The sequence below is a fragment of the Chlorocebus sabaeus genome, chromosome 24 (assembly GCF_047675955.1).
Source record: "Chlorocebus sabaeus isolate Y175 chromosome 24, mChlSab1.0.hap1, whole genome shotgun sequence".
Taxonomy (NCBI): Eukaryota; Metazoa; Chordata; class Mammalia; order Primates; family Cercopithecidae; genus Chlorocebus; species Chlorocebus sabaeus.
This window is the reverse complement of record NC_132927.1, coordinates 34,575,674-34,582,704: the sequence shown is the minus strand read 5'-3', so window position 1 is coordinate 34,582,704 and position 7,031 is coordinate 34,575,674.

Sequence of the window (7,031 nt, the reverse complement as noted above, 5' to 3'; positions counted from 1 at the left end):
TCCATTTAATTCTCCCAATAATCCTAGGATATCAAAACTATTATTATCCTATTTTGAAGCTAAATGCATGCTCCTGGTTCCTCTGCAATACTTTCGCTTAGATTGTTTGAACACTTGTTTGCTCTCTTATCCCAGGAAAGGCCAAGAACCTCCAGGCGGCCTCTACAGCAGTTCAAGTCATGTTCTTAAGAAATGGCTCAAAGGCATAGCCAGATTCTACTACTAAGGAGAGCTGCAATGTAAAAAAGGTGCCACCTGTGGATTTTCTGGTCTGAAAATATGCTCCTTTTGGGAGACTGATTTTCTTATGCTCCCCCTCTAAATATATGACTGTTTTACTTCAGCCAGGGAAGCTATTGAAAATACTCAGCATGGCAAAAGCACTAGCCAATCAGAAGAGACCTCCAACTGTGCCAGGCTATATTAGTCTGTTAGGGGTACCTAACAAAGTACCATGAACCAAGAGCCTTAAACAATGGAAATTAATATTCTCATAGTTGTGGAGTCTAGAAGCCCAAGATCAAGGTGTCAACGGGGCTGGTTTCATCTGAGGCCTCTCTTCGTGGCTTGTAGATGACTACTTTCTGTGATTTCACATGATCTTCCATGTGTGTCTGTGTCCTTTTTATAAGGACACAAGGCATACGGGATTGAATTTTTAATTAATTACCTCTTTAAAAACCCTCTTGGCTGGGCTCAGTGGCTTACGCCTGCGATTCCAGCACTTTGGGAGCCAAGGTGGGAGGATCACTTGAGCTCAGAAGTTCGAGACCAGCCCAGGCAACATAGCAAGACTTTGTCTCTGCCAAAAAAAAAAAAATTAGCCAGGCATGGTGGCCCATGCCTGTAGTCCCAGGTACTCAGGAGTCTAGGCAGGGGAATCCCTTGAGCCCAGGAATTTTCCTTGAGCCCAGGAATTTGAGCTTACAGTGAGCTATGATGGCACCACTGCACTCTAGTCTGGGCAACAGAGCAAGACACTGTCTCTAAAAATAAAAATAAAAATTTAGAAAAGACTCTCTTTCTAAATACAGTCACATTCTGAGGTACTGGGAGTTAGGGCTTCAACGTGTGAATTTTGGGGGAATACAACTCAGTCCATAACACAGGTGTTACTCCCATTTACTTCAGGATGGTGGGGAGGAGGCGGAGGAGTTGAGGCTGGGAAAGGGATGACATTGGGCAGGCGTGGAGCAACAACCTGGGATAATGGATAATTTCTTCCATATATTTATCATCTGCTTTAGATGTCCTTGATGTCTGCCACATTTCTTATTCTCAGGTAGAAGGAGAGGGAGAGGAAGTAAGATCAATTGCTTATGTTTGTGCCTTGGGCAAAAGAACGGGCCTGTAAAACTGCTTATGAATGAATAATGCATTGCACCACGTGAAATTTTGTTATAGTCCTCAAGGCTGCCTCAAACACAGCAGCATACTGGAATTAAAGGCTATGAAATTGAAAAGGATTGGGCCAAAGTGCTCAGGCTCACGTCTTTGAAACAAGGAACAATGTATACACTGGAGAAGACATTAAATTTTAAAAGCAGCAGTATGAAATCTAGAAAGTAGAAGTATGAGACGAGAAAAACAAAGAAATAGAATTTAAAGGAGAAATGGAGAGTAACAAGGGAAAAAATCTTTTTTTTTTTTTTTTTGATGAACCAAGCAGAATATGATCTGACTCTGACTGAGAAGTGCCCATCAATGTAAGATTGATTGCTAGGAACAATGTCATAAAATGAACATTAGCTGGTAATGGCAAGTGCCTTAAAACGCCTTTTGCAAAGAGAGAAACAGAAGGAAAACAAAACATATCACTATGCCTGAATACCACTTATAGAAGGCTCCTAAAAGCAAAAAGAGAACAGAAAAGAAAGAACATCACATGACCCTCCATTTATCTTTACTGGGAATCTTTTGGAGAAAAATTCATTTATTCTTTTGTGGTGATGCCTCACACTTTAGACCAGTCCAAAAGTAAATAATTTTCTCTGTGTGAGACATGCTTTCAATCACCCTGATTCTGAAGGAAGTTTTTCCACCCCTTTGGCTATTTTTGTAAACAAGTTATGGAGGAATTGCTTTGGACTGATTCTGCAAAGTGAATCTTTTATGCCTACTTTATATTGCAGGTCTTGAGAAAAAAATAAATAAAACAAAACATATTTCTGTAGCTACTTCAAAGGACTTAGCCTCCATGAAATCTAGTTCTGGATTCATCTTGAAGCAGGTTTCTGTTTTTCTTTTTAATCTTACACTCAGGGTATTTCTTGTTCATGTACAACTTCTCTTTGTTTTTTGTTTCTTTGTTTTGTTTTGTGTTTTGAGACAAGGTCTCACTCTGTTGCCCAGGCTGAAGTGCAGTGGCATGATCACGACTGACTGCAGCCTCAATCTCCCAGGCTGTCTCTACAAAAAATCAAAGAATTAGCCAGGCGTGGTGGCTAGGCCATGTTGCTTAGGCTGGGTTCAAACTCCTGGGCTCAAGTGATCCACCCACTTTGGCCTTTCAAAGTGCTGGGATTACAGGTGTGAGCCACCATGTCAGGCCTGCAACTCTTCTTTAAATTAATGTGAGCTTCACCAATAAAAAGGATCACAGACTTGTGGTTAGAAAGGGACTTGAAACATCGGTTGGCTCAGTTCTCTGGTTTCAGACAGGACACATGCACACATGGACTGATCCTTTCTTAAAGGATGTAAAAAAAATAATTAAATCCTAAGTCTCAGAGGCACTTACGTTGGAATGTATCTTTCCAATTTGAATGAGATTGATGTATTTCATTCTGAAGCTAGCCAAATTTCCTTTGCATGTGAGTAGTATTCAGTTTCATGCTTCATAATTATAAAATGTTGAGCATTGTAGTGTTACATATTTATTTTGGCATAAGCTATGGCCATGATTGGTCAACAAATACTTTTTGAACAGCTGCTATGTTAAGGCACTTCTGTAGGTGTTGTGGGAGATGTGAGATTATTTAAAACACACTGTCTTAATTCAAAGAGCTTATAGTTTTCTTGGGGAAAGACAGTTACACACATATGCACTAACTATATTAAGACATTGGTTTTCCATGTAGACCTTATCAAATAGCTCTGCTTTGTGGTAGTATCATGGAAAAAGATGATGAAAATCCATACTCCCTTTAGATCACGAAAGAAGCCTATAAAGAAATTTTACATTGTGTGTTATTGGTAATGTTTTTAAGTATATACCTTTTCCTCTCAACTAAATTTAAGATTCCCAGGGAATGTTGAGTTCAATTATTGATCTTTGCGTACTCCACATACCTCCCACAAAACAAAAACATTTGTCGATGATTGATTAACCACAGAGCTAAGCTCTATGCCAAAATACACACATAACCCACATTGCATGATGCAGTGCCCATGGCTTAATGACTGTGAAACATGAACTCATCTAGGGCTGTTTGGCCAGAAAAACTAACCAAAATTTATAGGAATAAAAAATTTAGCAGAAGGTTGAGTGTTACACTGAAGGAAAGTCCTTTTTTGTTTGTTTGCTTGTTTTTTGCACTGACATCCATACCATATTTAAACCTTGGTCAACCAGTATTCAAATTGTTGGTATTATTCTGATTATGAGCTACATTATAATGGAGAAAATCTCCATTGATAGTATCCTGTCCTTTGCTTTTGCTGTCAGCGTGCTCTTTGAATGTACTCTTGTGTGTCCTGAACTTGATGTTAATAACTGAATCACATTCTTTAAAAGTGGCATAAACAACATTTGTTAGAAGGTAGATAATAAACAATAATACAGTTCTTCTCAGTAAATATATTTGGTAGCTTTTCCACATTTACAACTATCCCCATAATGTCCTTATTGAGTGAACTAATGATGTTTCATCAGAAACCCACAACCCAGTCAGACTTAAATTCATCCTCGTTTTAGAAGCCTACACAAAAGAGAATATATAATCTCTTTTGCTAATCTATTCCAGTGTCTAAGAACTTTCTGTGACAACAGTGCTTCTTTGAGCCTGAACTTTGCTTCTCCTGGTAAATCCATTTTCTTTAATTCTACCCTTAATAGAGACAGAGAAGAGTAAATAATCTTTCTTTGCAACATAGGCAGTGGTTATGTATACCATTATGTCAGGAATAAATATCTCAAACCCATGGTTTAAGATAAGGAGCCTCTGAGAGTCATTGATTTATTTATCATTGAACATTAAAAAATACAAAGATGGAGATAAGACTCTTTTGTCTGACAAAGTAAAAGGCAATTCATATCTTTTTTAGAGTTATGGATGCCATTTTGAATACACAATAGTTACTTCTGATGGCCAATTCATTTAGAATTAAAGGATATATTCCACAGAAGACATTAGACCTTTGATGTTCGAATCTCTTGAAAGGGATTTTTATAGACTGTCTCACAAGGACATATTCATGACTGTAAAGTAAAGGACAAGATTTATTTTTTGTAAATGTTTTCAGCCTCTTTATCTAAAAAAGCTTTTTTAAAATGACTGTATTCTTTTTGTAATTTTGTTTCTTTCTGTGCCTGCTTAGTGGTCCGTTCCTCTCCTATCTTGCTTTTTCAAGGCAACAGACAAAATTCCATTTCTTAGAACTGAATAGAAAGTTCAGGGCCTAAATAAATCCAACACTTAATAAGAGAATATTGAAAAGCATAGGTTTTAAAGAAGCAAATGTAAGGCATACAATATTCTGCTTCTATAATTGTAATAACTTTCTTGGGGAGAGCAGAGAAGCAAGAAGATTTACCTGAGTGTTAGGTAATAAAGATAGGTAAATGTAGTGGACTTCTATATTAGCAGTTAAAAGCAACTATAGGCCAGGCGCAGTGGCTCACGCCTGTAATCCCAGCACTTTGGGAGGCCAAGGTGCGTGGATCACTTGGGGTCAGGAGTTTGAGACCAGCCTGGCCAAGTGAAACCCCGTCTCTACTGTAAATACAAAAATTAGCTTGGTGTGGTGGTGCACACCTGTAATCCCAGCTACTCGGAGGCTGAGGCAGGAGAATGGCTTGAACCCGGGAGATGGAGGTTGCAGTGAGCCAAGGTAGTGCCACTGCACTCCAGCCTGGGCGACAGAGGGAGACTCTGTTAAAAAATAAAAACAAAAACAAAACAAAACAAAAAAGCAACTACAATGTATAAAAGTCTGTTCCAAAGCCTTGTTTAAAGAAAATTGTTTTATTATGGGATTTATTCTTCCCACTTGTCTTCACAAAAAACTGCATACCAATGACATAATTTAGTGGGAGGTAAAAATCTAAGCCCGCTGGCACTGCAGTTGTTCAAGACTGGTCATGCCAAGTGTTCTGAGAGTTTTGGATGCAATGAAAACATCTATCAGAATTAATGAAGCTGATTCTGTCTAACATGATTACCATTATCTACATCATCATCACCACAAAAATAAAATATTTATTGAATACCAAGAGGGAGTAGAGTATACTTAGCAATATTATTTTACACTAAAGTCTACCCCTGGGAATTAGAATTTCAACTTAAAAAATTAAAAGCAATCAGTCAGGCGTGATAGTGTGTGTCTGTAGTCCCAGCTGCTCGGCAGGCTGAGGCACAAGAATCGCTTGAATCCGGGAGGTAGTTGCAGTGAGCTGAGATCGGGCCACTGCACTTCAGCCTGGGCAACAGAGCGAGACTCTGTCTCAAAACTAACAACAAACAGAAAAAATTAAAAGCAACAAGAAAGTCCCCAGTGGAGAATTAGAGTTAGGGAGCAGTTGGGCAGAGAACAGTGGGGGACGCTGAAAAGCTCATGTTCATAAACTTTTAGGAAGGCCAAAAGGAAAAGACCATTTATTGCAGGGAGAACTTAAATATCCAACTTGCAAATGACTCCTATTTTACATAGCAGCTCCTGTTCCTCCTCTTCCATGGCGGGACCTCTTTGTTGTGTATCTGGGGGCCAATAAGAACTACAAAATCCAAGGAAGGAATTTTATAAAAAGGGAGGAAAAATCACTGAAAAACAGGAATGGTTTTTGAGGAGATCTCAGGTAAACTCAACCTTCCAAGAAGTTTTTTCTCATGTGGCTCTTCCATTTCATTTTATTCGATGGCCTCAAATCCTTGTGGTTGGTACAATTTCAAATAAAAACAAGACAAAACAAACTGCAACAAAAAAACGCCCTCAGCAAACAGTGATGCAGAGTCTGGGGAGGACCTGCCACCTGGTCTTTAAGTATCCTTCTGAAGTGGCACTTACCTTGATAAAGTCAGCTCTGCTCAAGGCCTTGTTCTTAACTTTGCAAGACCAGAAACCCAATTTTTGTGGGCATGAATATATGTGTTAGGAACAGACTCAAACAATTCAGCTCACATAATACAGAATAACAATTTTATAGAGGTCAGGCAGACAGAAATATTCGTTTTAGCAGAGCCCCATGTGCCATATACATGGGACTTGGTACGTGGGAATCAAACTACCGACAATTAATGATCATACTGAGAAGCATTTCTTCCCAACTGAGTGACAGCCTCACCAAGGACATCATAATGCTCACATCTGCATTGCCAAAGCTCTTCCCTCTGTGCGGTATTTGAATGGGTATTGTTCACTTCTGGCTCTTGGGGGTTGGTTATGCTGTTCTTTGCTACACTTGACCAGTTTCTCTCCAACACAAAGACTTTTTACTAACCAGGACCAACTAATTGCCTAAAACTGAGAGGGCTACCAGATAAAACGCAGGATGCCCAGTTAAACTGGAATTTCAGATAAATCACAAATAATGTTTCAGTACTGTCTGTCCCATTCTTTCAATATTTGGGACATACTTTTGCCAAAACTTGTTTGTGGTTTATCTGAAATTCAAATTTAACTGGGAATCTCCTATTTTTATTTGCTAAATCTGGCAACTTTAAAATTGCCTTTCTAAGTTTCCTTGCCTATTACCTTGATTGGAGTTGTTTGTTTTGTTTTGTTTTTTTGAGATGGAGTTTCGCTCTTGTTGCCCAGGCTGGAGTGCAATGGCATGATCTCAGCTCACCGCAAACTGCCTCCCAGGTTCAAGT